This window comes from Vombatus ursinus, unplaced genomic scaffold (genome assembly GCF_900497805.2).
Source record: "Vombatus ursinus unplaced genomic scaffold, bare-nosed wombat genome assembly UNPS02014768.1, whole genome shotgun sequence".
Classification (NCBI taxonomy): Eukaryota; Metazoa; Chordata; class Mammalia; order Diprotodontia; family Vombatidae; genus Vombatus; species Vombatus ursinus.
The window spans coordinates 1,072,976-1,093,042 of NW_020954546.1; positions in this window are offsets into that span (position 1 = coordinate 1,072,976).

Below are 20,067 nucleotides of genomic sequence, written 5' to 3' on the forward strand. Positions count from 1 at the left end.
TATGGGCAAAGGAACCTGTAGAAACCAATTCCAAACACCACCACGTGCCACGGCATTCTACAGCAGCCAAGTCTCCCAGTGCCTCAGCAAAACTCTGGGAAGTTCCAAGGGGAAAAGGCCCAGGTGGAGAAACATCCTGCAGCAGTGAAACATTCATCTGAAAGGAGCCAAAGAAAGCATAAGAAAAGGCCCAAGTGAGCAGGCAACCTCCTAGCAGGGGCTATACTACCCAATCCTACCCCTAGAGTTCCAGTGTTGCAGATGCCAGCCCAACACCAGGTAAGCTGTCAGAACCCTACAGCCTCCAACTGCCAGCATCAGAGGCCCCGAAACACATAGCCAGTGACCAGGCCCCAGGCTCCCAACACAAGAAGCGTGGGTCAGTGCCCCCTGCTCCGTAGCAGGATAGCTCAATCTTTTTAAAGACCAGGAAATAAGCAAACAGTATGAGCAAAAAAAAAAAAAATTGACAATCTTAGTGAAATGGATGAATATTTACAAAAATATAAATTGCCCAGATTAACAGGAGTAAAATACTTAAATAATCCCATTTTAAAAAAAGAAATTGAACAAGCCATTGATGAACTCCCTAGGAAAAAATTTCCAGGGCCAGATGGATTTACAAGCGAATTCTATCAAACATTTAAAGAACAATTAATTCCAATATTATATAGACTATTTGGGAAAATAAGTGAAAGAGTCTCACAAAATTCTTTTTATGATACAAATATGGTGCTGATACCTAAACCAGGAAGAGTCAAAACAGAGAAAGAAAATTATAGGCCAATTTAGTCAAATTCATAAAAATACAAGTCATTCCCCAATTGATAAATGGTCAAAGGATATGAACAGGCAGTTCTCAGATGAAAAAATTAAAGCCATCTATAGTCATATGAAAAAAATGCTCTAAATCACTATTGATTAGAGAAATGCAAATCAAAACAATTCTGAGGTACCACATCACACCTATCAGACTGGCCAACATGAGAGAACAGGAAAATGATAAATATTGGAGACGATGTGGGAAAAGTGGAACACTAATGCATTGTTGGTGGAGTTGTGAAATGATCCAACCATTTTGGAGAGTAATTTGGAACTATGCCCAAAGGGCTATAAAAATGTGCATACCCTTTGACCCAAGAACAGCACTTCTAGAGCTGTATCCCAAAGACATCATAAAAATAGGAAAAGGACCCACATGTTCAAAAATATTTATGGCAGCTCTTTTTGTGTTGGCAAAGAATTGGAAATTGAGGGGATGCCCATCAGTTGGGGAATGGCTGAACAAGTTGTGGTATATGAATGTAATGGAATACTAATATGCTGTAAGAAATGATGAGCAGGAAGACTTCAGAAAAAAACTTGTATAGACTGATGCTGAGTGAAGCGAACAGAACCAGGAGAATGTTATACACAGTAACAGCCACATTTTGCAATGACTAATGTTGATAGACTTAGCCCTTGTCAGCAATGCAGGGGTCTAAGATATCTCCAAAGGTCTCATGATAGAAAATGTTATCCACATCCAAAGAAAGAACTATGAAGTTTGAATGCAGATCGAAGCATACTATTTGCTTTTTCTTATGTTTTGTTTTATTTCCTCTTTCTGGTGGTTCCTACTATTGGTTCTAATTCTTCCTTGCAACATCACTAATGTGAAAATATGTTTAATAGGAATGTATATATAGAGCCTATATCAGATTGCACACTGTCTTGGGGAGGGAGGGGGAGAAAAATTTAAAACTCAAAAGCTTATGGAAGTGATTGTTGATAAATCAAAATAAATTAATGCAATTTTAAAAAAAGACTTACAAACTCTAGGTAGGTCACTTCAGGTAACTGGGCCCTATGAAAAGGAGATTGTTAAATAGGCACCTTCTCCTGGATACTTCTTAGTTCTTACAATCTAAAGTTCTCTGATTCTCATCTTTTGACTCATCATGGAAGCTTGAGCATGGCACTTCAAAACCAGTGGGGCATAAGGATTGTCTCTCCCCTCCCTCCCTCTCTCCCCCTTCCTCCCTCCCTCCTTCTCTCTCTCTCTCTCTCTCTCTCTCTCTCTCTCTCTTTATCCTCTCTCCCAAATAAAACTCCAACAACAAAGGTGGTTTTTTTCCCCTTCAAAACCCAGTTATGCCTTTTCCCTCCTAAAAGCTGTTCTAGTCTGTGAAAGCTGTCTGACATCGTAGCTGATGGTTTTTCCCAACACTGAGGGGGAGAAAGAGAACAGATTGCAGGAACAATTAAAGCATCACATAAAGAGCCCATGGAGCCTGGGAAGGGGGAAGGGGTTGATCTCCTAACTGCCTGTCTCTATATTTAGGATGGAACACCTTAGAACCTCAGTCACATTCTAGAAACAATGGAAGACTAGAGCTGTGATGGGGGCTGCCAGGGCCTAGAAATTCCAGCAGGGAGTCACTGTTCGGTGGGAGAGCAGCACCATTAAACTCAGAATTTCACAGTGAACCATCATGAGGCAGCACAGTTTAAAAAAATATCACAGACAGTAAAACATACAGGAAAACCTGTCAGGTTGAAAAGTGGGTAGATGAGTCACTGCTGGTGTTAAAACAGAACTAATATCATCTAAATACAAGTGTCGATCTCTTGAGGGATATAGGTCCCCAAGTAGTTCCTACCGGGCCAGAGAACCCCAGCATCTTGGAGCTGTAGGGACTTAGGATCATACCCAATGTCCTCAGATAGCAGAGGAAAAACACTTAGGTCCAAAGAGAAGGAAATGGCTTGCCACATAGCTAATTTGTGGCAGAGCTCAGTTGACTTCATGGTGTTGGAAGAGGATGGGAAAAGATAAATTTACATTATTGAATACTCCATTCTTATGAAGCTCAGTTATTTTTTGCCCCAGCTGATAACATTACCATTTTGTTCACCTACCTGCTGACTCCTTGAGTCAGTTCTCAACAACTGCCAGCAACTTGGAGAATCAGAATCAGAATCTAGAGTTAGAAAGACCATCTAGACCAGGGTGCGATGAATTTGTTTTCAGAAACATTTTGAAAACTCTATTTCAAAATAATGCTTTTTTCTTTTGTAATCCTTTGCATTTTGTTTTATGCATTTAAAAACATTATTCTGAGCAGGAATCCATAGGCTTCATCAGATTGTCAAAGGCTTCCATCTCTTTCTGTCTCTGTCTCTGTCTGTCTGTCTGTCTGTCTGTCTCTCTCATACACACACACACACACACACACACACACAAACACACACACACAGAGTCACACAGTTAAGAAATCTCGATCTAATCTGACTACCTCATTAGGCAACTAAGTATCATAGTGGGTACATACTAGATCTGGTGTCAGGAAGACCTGAGTTCAAATCCCACCTTAGACACTTACTGGCTCTGTGACCTTAATTGAGTTATTTAAACCTCTCTCAGCCTCAGTTTCCTGGCCTGTAAAATGGGAATAATTACAGCATCTATTTCCCAGGGTTGTTGTGAGGCTCAAATGAGCTAATGTAGGCAAATTACTCTGCAAATCTTCAAACATCATGCAAATGCCGGCTATTGTTGCTATACAGATAATAGGATGGAAGGGACCTCAGGGGCTATCTATTTCAACTTCCTCATATTACAGGTGAGGAAACTAATACTCAGTGAGATTAAGTGACTTGTCCAACGTCATAAAGGTAGCAATTTTCAGAAGTAGGATTTGAACACAGGTCCTCCGAATCCTGAATCAGTATCTTTCTACTGTACCATGCTATCTCCATAAGGGCAGCTTCACATATGCCCAAAGGAGGGATAGCTAATGGTGGGATTAGTCATATCTGTCAGTTAAGTATTATTTTCTCCAGGTTCCTGTTTTAAAACTAACTCCTTAGGAGGCAGTTATTTCATATACACACATACATATATACATGTATACATATCTAGAGATAAGTGGATAGACAGGTAGAGAGATAGCAATAGATAGATAAATAGACAGACAGACAGACAGACAGATAGATAGATAGGTAAAAGTGGTACAGAGAGACAGATACAAAGAGAGTGTGATTATTAAGTGCTTCCTACATGTAATACACTGGACTAAGCTCAGGGAAAATAAATAAATAAATATATATTAGACTTATCAATTCTAGGGGAGTGGGGAGATGTCCAAGATTATAAGATTTGTGACAAGTAGATAAAAAATTCTGGAGAGTTAGGAGTAGAGCCATGAGAGATGGAAAATGGGACTGTGCCATGGTGAGTTTGGGCTGACAATCCAAAATGCAACAGAGAGAGCTAGTGAACGAACGTGCTGTTAACATCCACTGTGAAAAGAACATGTTTTTGCAGGCAGTGGCATTTTACAGTGAGGATCCCGGATGTGGTAAGGCATAAAACACAGCAACTCCCCAAATTCTTCTGAAGTCCGCCAGCGTGTTACTTGTACAAAGCTGGGTGAGGAGCTGATTGGCCAGACTATGTCTCAGACAATGGGAGGACAGAGATGGCACACTATCCTGTCATCACAGCACAGCCATCATTGATGGAAAGGAAGACAGATAGGTGGGATAGAATCCAGGCATTGATGTTTTATTTGGCATTTCCTCTAGACTTGAACTCTAAGGCTCAGGATGGAATGAAAATGAAACAATGTGGTACGGGGAAAATTTGCTAGACTTGGAATTAGGAGATCTGGGCTTTAGTCTTGGCTCTGTTATTTAATTAGCTGATCGTTTCAGCTCTCTGAGTCTCCATTTCCTCATCTGTACAGTGGGGATAATACAATTTGTAGTATTTTTCAGAGGGTTGTGAAGATCAAGGGAAGTAATGTAAGCCAAACACTTTGCAAAACTTATGGTGCTTATTAATGTTACAACATACAGAAGTCCCCCCCTCACCTGGCCCCAAAAGTACTCGAAAGCACATCTTTTTTTTTTATAATTGGAGTACATCTGAAATCTGTTTGGAGAATGTTGCAACTCTCCTTGAGATCATTATAGATACCCTGGAGAATCTGAAGTCTAGGAGTGGGAACCATTATTCTAAGAAAGAGTATATTGTAAAAGAAGAGAAAATCAGGAAATTGTAACATCCATTCAGAGCTATAACTAGCATAGGGCCAATGGGGCTGTGTCCCAGGATGCCAACATTCAGGAGTATGTACTTTCACCCTGGGCTGAGTTTTTTCTGTGTCTCATCTCTCAGTTCTCTGTTAAGGGAGATGGGAGGATTGCTCCTTCCAGCATAGCAGCACCCATGATTAGACTGTTCTCTGTGCTACTGTACCTCTGTATACAGTCTCCCTCCTCACCCCCAACCCCTACACAACCATTTCTGCTTCAGGTGGGGGAAAAAAGTCCTAGATACAACTTTTCCTCTTGTCAGTAAGCACGGGATTTGCTACCTCTCCATGGAAAGCTTGCCATGCTTCCAGAACTATAATGTGAACACTTCTGTAAATTAAGCTTTCAAGACTATAATGTTTTTTTGGTTTCCATTCCTTTTCTTTACCCTTTTCCCCTTGACACACCTCCCCTGATTAACACCAGCCAAATTAACAACTCCCTTGCCAGAGGTCTATTTCAAATACCAGGAAAACAATAAGACAAATCTACACTTTGTTAGGTTTCCAGGTTTCTGCACAATACCCTATGAGACAGATAGCAAACATGTTATCTCCCTCATTTTACAAAGGAGTAAACTGAGGTTCAGAGGGTCACAGCTACTGTATCAAGAGCTATGATTTGAATTTAAGTCTCTGGACTCCAAGTTCAGTTATCTTCATATATCATCTAGATGAGGGGTTCTCAACTTAAAAAAAAACATATTTTGATAACTATATTTCAATAAAATTGATTTTCTTTGTTACCCTATGTATTTTATTTTATGCATTAAAAACTTTATTCTGAGGAGAGGTTCATAAGCTTCACTAGACTAACAGATGGGTCCATGACATAAAGAAGGTTAAGAATCCCTGACCTCAATATTTTGGGTTATGGTTGTGGAGGTAGATGTGGGGTTGGATAATCAGTTATAGACATCAATGCAAAGTCAGAGATCAGAAAAATAGAGGAAACACAGCAATGAATTTGGTGTTAGAGTGCCAGGTTTGAGTCTCAGTGTTTCTGTTCTATTTTTATGATTTTATACAAGTTACTTTGCATGTGGGCCCCCATTTTATCTTCTGTCAAGGGAAGGCGTTCAGTTGAATGATCTCTAAAGAGTACTCTAATTCTTCTTACCCTATGAGGCAGCAGTCAGAGTCCTGCTCTATTACTCTCTACTTGGATGACTTTAGGGAACTCCTTTCACATTTCTGGACCGCAGTTTCCTCCTCTGTAAAATCAGATGGCCACCATCTTTAAATCTATGCTACTATGAGAAGGGGACAAGATGGACAGACCTATCCATTCTCCTGGCCCTTCAAGCTGTTCCTTAGGGACTTTGACACTCCCCCCCCCACCCCCCGCAAAACAACAACAACAACAAAAAAAAACAACAAAAAAACTGCCTTTAATACTCAGATGTCACCTAAATAAAATGTTCACCTGAGGAGTATGGATGAATGGAATATGGAGAAGGTGATGTTTACCTCTCCCCTCCTATTTACTTCAAGACTCAAGTACAATATCCTTTAAGAGGTCTTTCCTGTTTACCCCAGTTGTAAATGCCCCTCCCAAATCATGGCTTATTTACATTTTATGTATCTTGTATGTACTTATCTGTAAACATAATGCATATTCTTAGCTCAAGGATTCTTAACTTTAGTGTGTGTGTGTGTATGTGTGTAAATGAACCTTTTGTCAATCCAGTAAAACCTATGTAGTCTTTCCAAGCATAGCATAAAAATATAATTGAAGGAATTGTTAAATTTTCATTAGATGTTAGTGAATGTGAAAATGTATTTTCTTCCATCCAAGTACACAGATTCTCCCAAAGGCATCTCTGGATCCCTTGGATATCCATGGACCCAAAGCTAAGGCCTTCTGACTTAGTAGAATGTAAGTTTCTTAAGAGCAGGATTATCTTTTTTTCTTTTAATCCAGTGTCTACAACATAGTGGGCACTGGCCCATACATGATTGTAGACTGATTAGTTGATTAATTGATTGACTATGATGGAGATTATAAATCTATAAACATCTTGTACCGATCTAGAGGGATGGTGCTGACCGAGGACAGGCTTGTCAAGCAAGGAGGTTCAGCTGCCATGTTATCCTTTGTGTATTAAGCACAGGGCAGGTCATTAGATGAATCTGCTTAGATATATCCTGTTTCATTTTTCAGTTCTGCTAGCATTTTTGGCTTCAATATATAAGTCCCATTTGATTACAAAGACTCTTCCTTAGGATGGACCTCTGAACAGGAGCCTTGCCTGTTTAATTACTTGTCCTAGATGCCCAGAATGACTTGCAGGGATCAGCACGCCTCTCTGCACGAGGAGCTGTTTTATTCCTAGGCTTTTGCAAAGTCTCCATGGCTGATGAAGATTGTTCTGGGCATTTCGTTCCAGATCTGGATGACAGTGTTTGCAGAGTGGTTTGGTTCACAGGATATCATCACAGAATTGCAGAATTTATGTTGAAAGGTCATGTAGTGCAACCCATACCCCCCACCCAAAACAAAACTCCACTGCAACATACCCAACAACTGGTTATCCAAACTTTACTTGATGACCACCTGTTTGGGGGGATCCCATTACTTCCAGAGAAAGCCCATTCCCCTTTTGGATGAACAGTGCTAATTGTTAGCAATTCTTTTTCTAAACCTCAAACCTAAATTGAACACTTCGCAAATTCAATCTATTGCTACAACCAGAACAAGTATAATCTCTTCTCCACATGACATTCCTCTAAATACTTAAAACTATCACATTGCCTGGACTCTTCTCATCCCTTAGCTAGACGTTCTCAGTCCCTATCTGATCCCTGCGTGGCATGAACTCAAGACTCTTCATTATCTTGCTTGCCCTTCCCTGAAAGCTCTCCATTTCATTACTACTATTACTAATCTCCAATTTCAGACTTGAATACAACAATGCAGATGGGGTCTGACCAGGACCAAGTACAGAAAGATAACTATCACCTTATTCCTGAAAGCTATGCCTCTTTCAATGCAACAAAAGTTTAAATTAGTTTTTTGGACTGCTCTGTCAGTCTATTTATCACACCAAACCTGAAATCCATGAAAATTCCCTGCTTTTCCCTCAGTAAATTGCTGCCTAGTCCTTCTTCCTCTATTTTGTGCTTGTGAAGTTGGTCTTTGAATATAAGACTTTACTTCTATCCTTATAACATTTCATCTTATTTGATTCAGCTAGGTGTTCTAGCCTGCCAAGTTCTTCTTGGGTCCTGACTCTGTCATACAGTGGGTTATGTCCCTCCCAATTTTGTGTCATCTCTAAATTTGATAAGACTGCCACCTGTCCATTCATCTAAGCCATTAATAAAAGTATTAACCAACATAGGACCAATCATGACTCCCTGGCATTCCACTGGAGACCTTCTGCCAAGGTGACATCAAACCATTAATGATTACCTTTCAGACAGGCTATTCAATCAGTTTTGAATCCATCTAATTGTACTATTATCTCACCCATATTGCTCCATCTTTCCCACAAGAGATGCTTTATCAAATGATTTGCTAAAATCTAGGTAAAAAAATGTCTACAGTATTCCCCTGATCTACAGTCAAAAAACTGAAATGATGCTTTTCTTGCATTTCTGCTCTTCATGAACTCATGTTGGCTTTTTGGGATCATCATTCTTTTTTTTTAAAAGATGTTCAGTAACCACATTTTTTTAAATCACGTATTTGAGAATTCCCTAGGAACTAAAGTCAGGGACACTGGCCTATAATTTTCAGACCATCTTCTTTTCTCCTCACCCCCTTTTTGACAATGAAGACATTTGGCCTTTTTCAATTTTGTGATAGCTCTCTTATTTCCCACAATTTCTCAAACATCATTTCAATCATTTCAAAGCAATCATTTCAACCAGTTGTTTCAGAATCAGTGGATGAAGTTCATTTGAGCCAGGTGAATCGAATTCATCAAGGGCAGCTAGTTCTTTGACTATCTCTTTACTTATCTATGCTATCAGCATCATGTTATTCATTTTTACCCTGCCACTTCCAGAGCAAAGGTCATCCTCCTGCACAAAGAAAACAAGCAGAATTGGACAATATTACCTTGTCTCTATTGTTAGCTATCATCAGCATCATCTCATCCATCCTGAATGGCAAGCTTCTTCCTTCTTTGATCCTCCTATTTCCTCCAAGTAGCTTTAAACAACCACAACCATTTTTTTTTTACTATCTGTAGTTTTCTTGACCATATTCTGTTCATCCTGAGTCAGCACTCCCAACACTATTCTTACAGTGAGTCATACCTTTGTATTCATCCTCTTCTATTTGTCTTTGCTGCTATCTTTTGTACTTCTCTTTTTTAGATACAAGTTGTTTGCAGAGGTCTCTGGGCATCCACATTAATCTTTCAGCCAAATTCTGTATTTCTCTCCTCTGTATCTTTAGAATTTCATTTTCAACAGTTTCTCATCTTTCCTAGACTGACATCCCTTTATTTCATGGGAGCCTGCTTATCTTTCCTATGCACTTTTTGAAATCTGTTCTCCCCAAATCAGATGTACATGTCACATATTGCCTAGCTTTCATCTTCTCTTTTACATATTCTAGAATGGAATGGTCACTTCCCTCCAAGGTTCCTATCATTTCCACTCTAACAATTCATTCCTCCCTTTTGTTGTTGTTGTTTGTCCCTTATTTTCAAAGAGAACCAGTGATATCAGGGATGACTTGAATTGGATTTAAGCAAGGCAGAGTTGCACAAAGTCATCAGCTTAATTCTCTTTTCCAGCATCATTGAAGTCCAGTGGCAAGACAAAAGTCAAAATGATTGACATTGGCCCAGGATGCAGTGGATGACCTTGGAATCTTCGATGTCTGATCAAGCTCTAAGAGCTTGATAACACCTGCTTCATCCACCTTTATAGCCATTAGAACAAGTGGTTCTCATCTACCCATTCTACCAGGAGAAGTCATCACATGTTTGAGGTAGACATCTACCTAACTCACTGACAGGTTTGAGGCCTCTTGGTTGCCCTCAACCTGGTTTAGCCTGTCTGCCAAGATGTTTTATCAAGGTGCTACCACTAAACATGCTATCGCTTCTTGGAGTCACAGGTGAGAGTTGGATGAAGGTGAACACCAAAGGTGAATGAGAAGCACTGAAAAGTGCTCACCAAGCCATCATACAGGGGTAGTTAGGTGGCATAGTAGATAGATTTCCAGGCCTGGACTCCAGAAGAATCTTTTCATGAGTTCAAATTCAGCCTCAGACATTTAGTATCTGTGTGACCCTAGGCGAGACACTTAATTCTGTTTGCCTCAGTTTTCTCATTTATCAAATGAGATAGGGAAGGAAATAGCAAACCACTCCAGCATCTTTGCCAAGAAAATCCAAATAGGATCACAAAGAGTCAGACATGACTGAAACAACTGAACAACAACAAAGCCCTCATACCAGAGTTGTTAGTCTTCCCTGAACACCCCATACATCCCTTCCTCATTTACTGAGAATCAGATTCACAACAGAATTTTCCTTTTGTTGTAATGTCCATCTTTCAAAGGATATGATTTTAATTAATACAAGTGAAAAAGTTTTGAATCACTCTGTTTTGGCAGAGGTAGAGAGCTCTAGCAAAGGCCTGGATAATTCAAATCACTTCTCATCATTATATTATGTCTTTGTGCAAGGCTAATGATCTATTTCCTTAACTCCTCACCTCTTTCCCTTTATTCTGTCTAGGTGATCTGTAGTATTCACCAAAGACAAAATTGCCTCTCTTTATCACCTAAATATTTTCTTTATTCCTCCCTCCTTCCCCTGAATTTCTAATGTGGTATTTAGTTGTTTTATCATCATCAGTTGCCTTTTTAGATTTTTAAATGCATATGAAATTCATTGATCTGCTTTTCCCCTCTCTTATTGATAAAATTGTTTAGAATTAAGCTTTTCCCCAATAAACTGTTCTGGCTGCATTCAAAGTATTGATATGCCATCTCACTGCTCTCATGTTATTTGATGAAATTATTTATTTTATGATTTGTTCTTTGACCCATCAATTCTTTAGGATTAAATTATTTAATGTACAATTGATTTAAATACCTTTTTTCAAAGGCTATTTATTGAATATATTTTATTGCATTATGATCAGTAAAGGATATGTCCAATATTTCTACTTTTCTTCATTTGTGTGCAAAGTTTTTATGAGATGATAAATGCTTACTTAATGTTAAGGTAACATGCACAGCTGAGAGAGATATATTCCTCTTTATTCTCACTCAGTAATTACCAGAAACTATTACATGCAACTCTTTTAAAATTCTATTCCAGTGCTTCGTTTCATTTTGTTTATCTTTTTGTTAGATTTGTGTAGGTGTGAAAGAAGGGCATTGAAGCTCACCACTATTGTAGTTTTATTGTCTCTTGTTCCTTATAATCTGATTATCTTTTAAGTATTTAGATTCTGTCATTCAGTGTATATGTATATATATAATATATATATGCATATATATGTGTATATATATATATAAAGTATGAATATCAACACATTAGCTGTTCTGCTTTTAAGAATAATATAATTTCTACTTTTAATCATGTCTATTTTTCACTGTTTCCTTATCTGTGAAGATGAATGCTATTTTTGGGTGTTTTGTTTTTTTTTTTTTAACTCACCAGAAGAATAATAGAGTTTGTTCTAGATCATTATTTTATCTCTGCTTGGTTATGTATGTTTCAAGTGTGTTTCTTGTCAACAAGATATAATTAAATTCTCTTTTTAATGCATTTTGCTATCCTCTTCTCTTTTATGAGTGAGTTCATGCCCTTCATATTCATGGTTATGATTGTTGATTGTATATTTACCTCCTAAGGACTAGGCCATTCCATCTGACTTGCAGCTGAAGCCTTTTCTACGTGTTGTTTCCTCCTGATTAGAATGTAAATTTCTTAAGAACAGGGGCTTTCTTACTTTTCAATTTGTAGCCCTAGTGCTTAACATAGTGCTTTCTATAGAGTAAGTATGTGGTAAAAGTGCTCTCATTCTACCACAGGATTCATTCATCCCATCCTCTAATTCTTTATTCTTTTCTTTTTTCTGTCCCTCCCCCTCTTTACAAGGAAGAAAGTGATGAAAAATGAGTTTTGATACAACTAAAAGGATTTGCTTCTCTCTTCTCTTAGCCTAGTCCCTGATCTCTGTCTCTCTGTCTCTGTCTTTCTGTCTCTGTCTGTCTGTCTCTGCCTCTGTCTCTCTGTCTCTCTGTCTCTCTCTCTCTCCTTTCTCTTCTTACATTAATTTATCTTGCAATTTGTGTAAACTTAGGGCATTATAGGTAGATATTTGCAACCAGACTATGTATTTGACTACTACCTCCTTTCTTTGATATTCTCTATAAACTTCTGGGTACCTCAATGTCTGTTTTCCCATGTTGTTCAATATCCTGATTTCTTTATATTTAATAACTGGCAAGGGTGAATGGGATATAAGCATGCTGCGAGGAGTGTAACTAAACTAAACATAACAATAAAAGGGAGCCTAATGATGGGGTTGGAAATGATGGGGTTGGAATCTGAGCCCCAAAAAGGAAAAACTCTGGCCTTGATGGGGTTGGAACCTGAGCCCCAGAAAGGAAAACTCTGTACTTTCCCACATGGCCAAATCTCTGGTAGCTATAGTTCCATCAACTGGTCTTTCATTGTGGCTACACCCAATCTCCCCTCCATTGTCTTGCCTCCCTATGGCCTCAGGCCATTTCCCACCCTTGGTCCCATCTAGGCTCCATTTCCCACCCTTGGGAATTCTATTACCTCATGGACTACTTGGCCACTCTCCCATGGTCTTTCTGTATATAAGGTCCATCTTGTCTCCATTAAGATGCTCAGATTTTTACAATCTAGCCAATAGCCCATAGATGCTCAGACTCCTTAAGAATCTAGCTAATATGGCAAATCTTCAATAAACTTTGTTTTTGGCTGCAAGAAGGCTTGGGTCAAATTGTTTCAGGCAGGACCTGGGTATTGTGATTTTGGGGTGCCAGGACCCCTAACCCCTAGACCTCATCAATAAGACATTCCCCCCTCCCAATTTTTTTCATTGACCTTCCCTGAGGTCCTCAAGGGTTTTCTATCCTTGACACTATCTACTGAAGAATTCTTGACATAATAAATCCTACACAAATATTGCTGATGATCTAGAAGTTTGAAAAGTCTGATTAAAAATTATAACAATTTATTAAACAATGATTTACAGTTTGCAAAGCACTTTTCTATCTATTATCTCAGTTTATCTTCACAATAAGCCTGGGAGGTAAACAAGGAAGGATGTGGTTTATCCCTGTTTTACAAAAGTGAAGACTGAGGCCCAGAGAGATTAACATAGCTAGTTGGTGGCAGAAACCAAGACTATGGCTCTCTGTACTACACCACTGTTGTTGAGATGAAAGATAAGTAATGATGGACTCTTTCATGAGTTCTTAAACACTACAGGAGTGCTCTCTAGACCACTTAAAGTTTTTATACAATTTATTTTTAATTATAATAAATTCAACTTGATAAATATGCATTGATAATTACTGTATCTCCAGCATTGGGACTGGGGGAAGGATGAGTGAGGAGAATAAGAAAAGTATGTTCTTGTCTTCAACAAGTTTACAATTTAGCTCATTGTCTAATTCAATGGCATAAATGTTTATTAAATAGCTATTATAAGGGATTATTATCTTTAGTTTACAGATAAGGAAACTGAGGCTGGAGAGGTTGCATGACTGTCCAAACACATAAAATGGTCTGCTCAAATCTTGATTTATTTTGGCCCTTACTATAAATGAATGTTTATTACATAGCTACATAGGGGCTATGTACAAAAGGTGCAGTGCTGCTTTGGATAGAAAGCTCATCTTGGAGTCAGCAAGTTTTGGGTTCAAGCATTGCCTCTGACACATACTGACTGTGTGACCCTGGGCTCTTCACTTAATTCCTCAGAACCCAAAAGGCTCTACATTGCAAAATAGGTACAGATCTGCAGTGGTCCAGGGAGTTTCTGCAATGGGAGTTTCTCCCCCTCCCATTCGTCCACCACCTCCACCCAATTTTCAAGACATTGTGTTAGATGATAGGGATTTAGAGAAAAAAACAAAATTATCTGTTCCCTCAAGAAGTTTATATTCTGGAGGTGGGGAGTAGAGAGGGAAGAATGTTTGACGTGTATAATAAATAAAAATGAAAGGTAATTTAATCAAAGAGAATGTCCCGAAAGGATTCATTAGACGATCAATCACCTATCATCCAATGATTGTTCAGCTATTCTTTACCATACCAAGAAAAAGTGAATTCATAGTCATGGGAGGATTTGTTTGTCCCCTGGCCTTAGTCTTCAATTCTTTCTGATGCTCGCTGGGATGCCAGCCAGATGAATTTACCCAACCAAAGTGTGCACAGTTGCAATCAGTCCTCTGGCAGGAATGATTCAGGGCAAAAATCTGTGGCCAGTGGGATGTTGCATCAGGAGAGATGATGGGGCACAGATCCAGTTGAGCCACTGAAATGAGGCAGCTGGCAGAGGCCTTTTCTACCTGTTTAGTATCTCCCTCTTTTTAATTTTTTCCCTGTTATTTCTGGGGAGGCCAAAATAAATCAAGATTCGAGCAAACCATTGTGTGAGTTTGGACAATCCATGTAACCTCTCCAGCCTCAGCTTCCTTATCTATAAAATAAAGATAATAATCCCTTGCCCTGCCAATCTCACAGGGTTCTTGCAAGGAACAAATAAGGCAATATATAGAAATGTGTTCTGTCAACTATAACATCATACATACATGGATAACATTAATCTTTTTCACCACCACCACCATCAAAGTTCTCAATATAGCTCTTATGATGAGCCCCCCTGACACAAAGAGGCTGTGTGTACATTTTAGGAAATTTTCTTTTTCTCTTGGATCGTACTTCACCACTCATCCTGGAAACCTGGAAGGGTGCATATAAATTATACTTCTCTCCAACTATGCTGAGACTAACATTTCATTCTTAAATACAACTTACCCAATGTTGTAGAATTTTTTTTGGTAAAAAGGAGGAAGACAGAATGAAGACCCTGGAATGCATAGATACACGTAAACCTTAAGTTACTTACAGTTCTGAATTTCTTGAAGGAAGCTCATCAACCCTTATTCCTGGCTACTCTAACATGTCAGGTGTGAGTAAAATGGGATAGAAAATAATTTATTAAATGTTCACTAGGTGCTGATATCTGTGCTAAGTGCTAAGGTTTCAAAAAGAAAAGGACAACCCTTGCTCTCATGGAGCTCACGGTCCATATAGCATAGACAATACATATAGGACAGTCCAGCTACAATGCAGATGGAAAGACCTGAGAGTCTTAGGGTTCAGAGGTAGGGTAGATTACAAAATTTAAGAATCTTTAGAATGTAACTTAAAAACTGTTGACAATGCCCAGAGGATGAGAGGGCATAGCAGTTGGGCAGATTATAAGATCCTCTGGACCTTAGCTCCATTGAGAGAGTAAGTGGTGAAGCAAGTGGCTTTCCATCTTACCAACAGGACTGCAGTTAGTTATTCCCTGTTCATCTGAGAGGTATGAGTCCCCACTAATAACTGTTGGGAGAGGGATAGAGGACCTCAGGATGGGACTGTATCATGGCTCTAGGTTTCCTCCAGTGGTGATATGCATGGAGAAGGGAGACAGCTTCTGTCTGGGAGGAGATGTTTAGTGTCTAGTGGAAACTGAGGAATGGGCCATAGGTTGGCATTAATTGCTAACACTTCCTTCTTTTTCATTCTTTCTTTTTCTCTCCCCAGTTTCCACCAGCTATCAGCCCTACCTATTTGTTTTGGGTGAGAAAACTGTTTGTCCTTCCCCATCATTCAAATGGAAGTATGAAAAGCCAAATAACTCAACACTCCTAGCACATCATAAAAATGTTACCTGGATCATTAACAGCCACCTTGTCTCCAACCTATCTTCCCAGGCTTTCTATACATCGTTCCTTTTCACATACTGTATAGTTTATTTCACATACTGTATAGTTTGGCCAAAGAGACCTTCTTATATGTTTCTCACACATGACATTCCATTGCCCAACTCTTTGCCTTTGAACAAGCTGTCCTCCATGCCTGGAATGGTCTTCCTCATTATCTCCATCTCTCAGATTCTCAAGCTTCCATCAAGGATCAATTCAAGCATCATATTGTTATCAACAACCTCCAGGACCAGCAGGATTGGGGAGTTAGCCCGGGACAAACTGCCACTGCCCATTGCTTCCCCAGTTACAAGCCAGTTGAAATAACAGGCTACAGCTCTTTTAGAGTGAAGGAAGAAATTCCTTTATTCAATTCTCAGGAGAATTAGGTTCACTCTCTCCCCAGAAGGAAGCACACTGAGCACAGAAGTGAGAGCAAGCTTTATATTATTAGTTTGGTCCCAGTTAAGATCCACAGTTTCACAATTGGTTAGGTTCACAATTCCGTATTCTAATTAGAGAAACCACAATCCGGGTTACAATTGGTGGAAATACAACCCTGATTCTTTAGTTAATAGGCATGAGGTTCACTGAGTCTGTTTAGTAGCAAATTCTTGTGTCCAGACATTAACCACCCCCTCTCCCAACTGGCTTAGGCTGGTTCAGGCCTTGGGCTGCAAAAACAGGAATTTTGTGGTTAAATGAACTTCTTGCTTCAAAATCTGATTGGTTGAGGCAAGCTTCCCCTTTCCTGGGGCCCCCTGCCTTGCCATCCTGTGGAAGCCAAACAACAGCATGCTTCATACAATATCCTACATTAAGCCTTTCCTGATCCCTCCAATTTCTAGTCCTCCCCCTCAACAAAATTACCTTGCATTTATTTTCCGTATGGTTTGTCTCTGCCTCAGTTTCCTCAACTGTAAAATGAAAAACAAAAATGGAGACTCGGAGTAGCCTCTTCTAATTGATGAGCCCCACCCCCTTTCCCCACCACAAGGAACCTCCTTTGGAAGAAGTACCCTTGGCAACCATGCTCACTTATCTGACTCAGCTCTTGAGTCTATGGGCTTTTCCACCTTGCCACCAACTATCTTGTTTCCTACCAACCCCTTCTGAGCTCCATTTTATGTATTGTCTTTCCCCATTAGAATGTTAGCTTCTTAAGGGTAGGGACTGTGTCTCTGTTTGCTTGAATTTGCAATTCAGTTACTCAATTCAATTACTGTGAATAATAATAGCACCTACCCTCAGGGTTGTTATGAAGATTAAATAAGATAATAATCTATAATGTGTTTAGCACAGCATATATGTGTACTTGTTTCCTTTCATAGAATGTAAGATCCTTTAGGGGCCGTTTCCATTTTTTTTTTAGGCAATTGGGGTTAAGTGACTTGCCCAGGGTCACACAGCTAGTAAGTGTCAAGTGTTTGGTCTGAGGCCGGATTTGAATTCAGGTCCTCCTGACTTCAGGGCTGGTCCTCTATCCACTGTGCCACCTAGCTGCCCCTCATTTTGCCTTTCTATCAGCAACATCTAGGTCAATGTCTGGCACACAGTAGGTACTTAATAAACATTGATTGATGCTACAGGATAACCAGGGATGTGCCCTGCAGTTTCATGAGTAGTTGTCAGAAGCACTGCTTCACACTGTTGGGGGAAAGGAAGCTTTTGTAAACCATCCCTGTGCTTACTTTGCAATTTCTCAGTGGTGGCATGCTGGACTGGAAAACAATTTAGATTGTAGCCAGGAGGGTCTAGGATTCCAATCCCACCTCTGCTACTTAGCAGTCATGTGATTATGGGTAAGTCATGAACCTTCTCTGGATGTTCTTTTCATCATCTGTGAAATAATGAGGCTAATAATACATAAAATGTCCATCTCGAAGGATTATAGGAAGGTTTGAAACATGTGTGTATACGAATACTATACATATAGAGTGCTTTGGTACCTGTTCCTGTTCATTCTATTAGCTATCCTTACTTATTTCTCTCTGAAATATACTTTCTAGTGCATTTCAGTATACGAATGCACATACATATAAATACTTGTATACATACACATGTATGTTATATATAAAATTATGCATGCATATATACATGTATGCATGCATACATACATATACACATAGTATTTACCAAGCTTCAAGAATTATATATAACTATATATAAAAGTCACATTATTATGACTGGTGTTTGGAGAGAGAGCAAGGCAAGAGCTACCTGGTTCTTATGAATTAGAATCCTAGAATGGCAGAGTTGGAAGGGACCAACTAAGTTGGGAAGGCTGCAGGTGAAAGAGTGTTGAGAGAGTGAGAGAGACAGCTCCATGTGTCATCAAGACTGGAAAAGCAAAGTTAAGTAAGGAGAGAGCTGGGCCAAGTTGCTGCAATTGATCCCAGAGAGGTTGCTGCCAAGTCATTTAATGGTAGAAGCTTTGGGCTTCCTAGGCAGCCCTGCCTGGGGCAGTCCATCAGGGTTTTAAAAGGTCAAGGTGTCAAGGTCCATCAGAGATGAAGAAACAGTAGTAGGGGCTTCCCTTCCTTCGGTCCAAGATAAAACCTAAAGGCAGTGTTACATCCTTAGGGAACAGTTGAGAGGGGATATTGAACCACAGTAGGCAATAGGGACCCTAAATCCTTGAGGTTAATAGATTTTTACTGATTTTACTGTCAGATTTTACTGGCATCAAGGTGACATAATGGGATGCTTGCCTGGAGCCTTGGTGCTACCTCTCCCTATTCATTCTATTACATATCCCTACTTATTTCTCTCTGAAATTCAGTTTCTAGAAAAAAAGGCAAATTCTGAACTTCCCTAAAGCATTTTTTAATTCCCTGAAGGAACCAGTGTCATCAACTTTTGAAGGTTTTTGAAAAGTTCTTCAGAATCTGTCTCCATTGACTTCCTTCTAATGACTCCTATGTCAATTCAATCAAAACTATTCTTGCTCAGTCAGCAACATTTAATATACAAATACATACACATATAAGCACACACATATACATATACACATATGTATATATGTGTGCGTGTGTACATATACATACATGCATATGTGTATATATGTATGCATGCGTACAAGTATACGTGTGTGTGTATATATACATATACATATCACACACATACACCACGGAACGGACAGATAGGCGGTTCGATGGATAGAGTGGATAGTGGATTCCACTTCCTGGGGACAGGAAGACCAGAGTTCACATCCAGCTTGGATGCCTACTATTAGCTGTGTGAACCTAAGCAAGTCATTTTACCCTGTTTGCTTCAGTTTCCTCATCTGTAAAAAGAACTAGGGAAGGAAAAGGCAAACTATCTTTGTCAAGAACTCCCCCCACACCACCAAAAACAAAGGGGGTTATGAAGAGTTGGACACAATTAAAATAACTGAACAACACCAACAATGCACACATAATGCATGTATGTGATGGTAAATAATAGTACAAGTGGTAGCATAGAGCAGTAGACAAAGTGGTGCCCTTAGAGTAAGAGAGACCTGGGTTCAAATTCTACTTCTGACACTTAGCAGTTGAATAACCCTAGGCAAGTCATTTAACATTTGTATACTACCAGGAACATCTCTCAAACTGAGTGATAACATTGTTGCCAAACTCAAAGGAGGTCTGGATGCTATTGACATCACCATCAAAGCAATCTAATATGTATGTATGGATAGAGCCGGCGGCTCTGATTTTAGTGGCAGACCAGACTCTCACTAATAACATAAATTGGTACCTTCTCCACAGTTTAAGATCCTAGAGAATCCTCTGGGGCATTAAGAGGTTAAGTGACTTGCCCAGGGTCATACAACTAGTATATGTCAGAGACTGAACTTGAACCTAGGTCTTCCTGGCTTTTGCACCACTCACTAGCCATTACTCTTCTCTCTCTCTCTCTCTCCCCTCTCTTCTCCTCTCCTCTCCTTTCCTCTCCTCTCTGTCTCCTCCTCTTCCTCCTCTGTCTGTTTCTCTTCCTGTCTTTCTTTCTCTCTTCCTCTTCTCTGTCTCTCTTTGTCACTGTCTCTCTATCTGTTGTCTGTCTGTC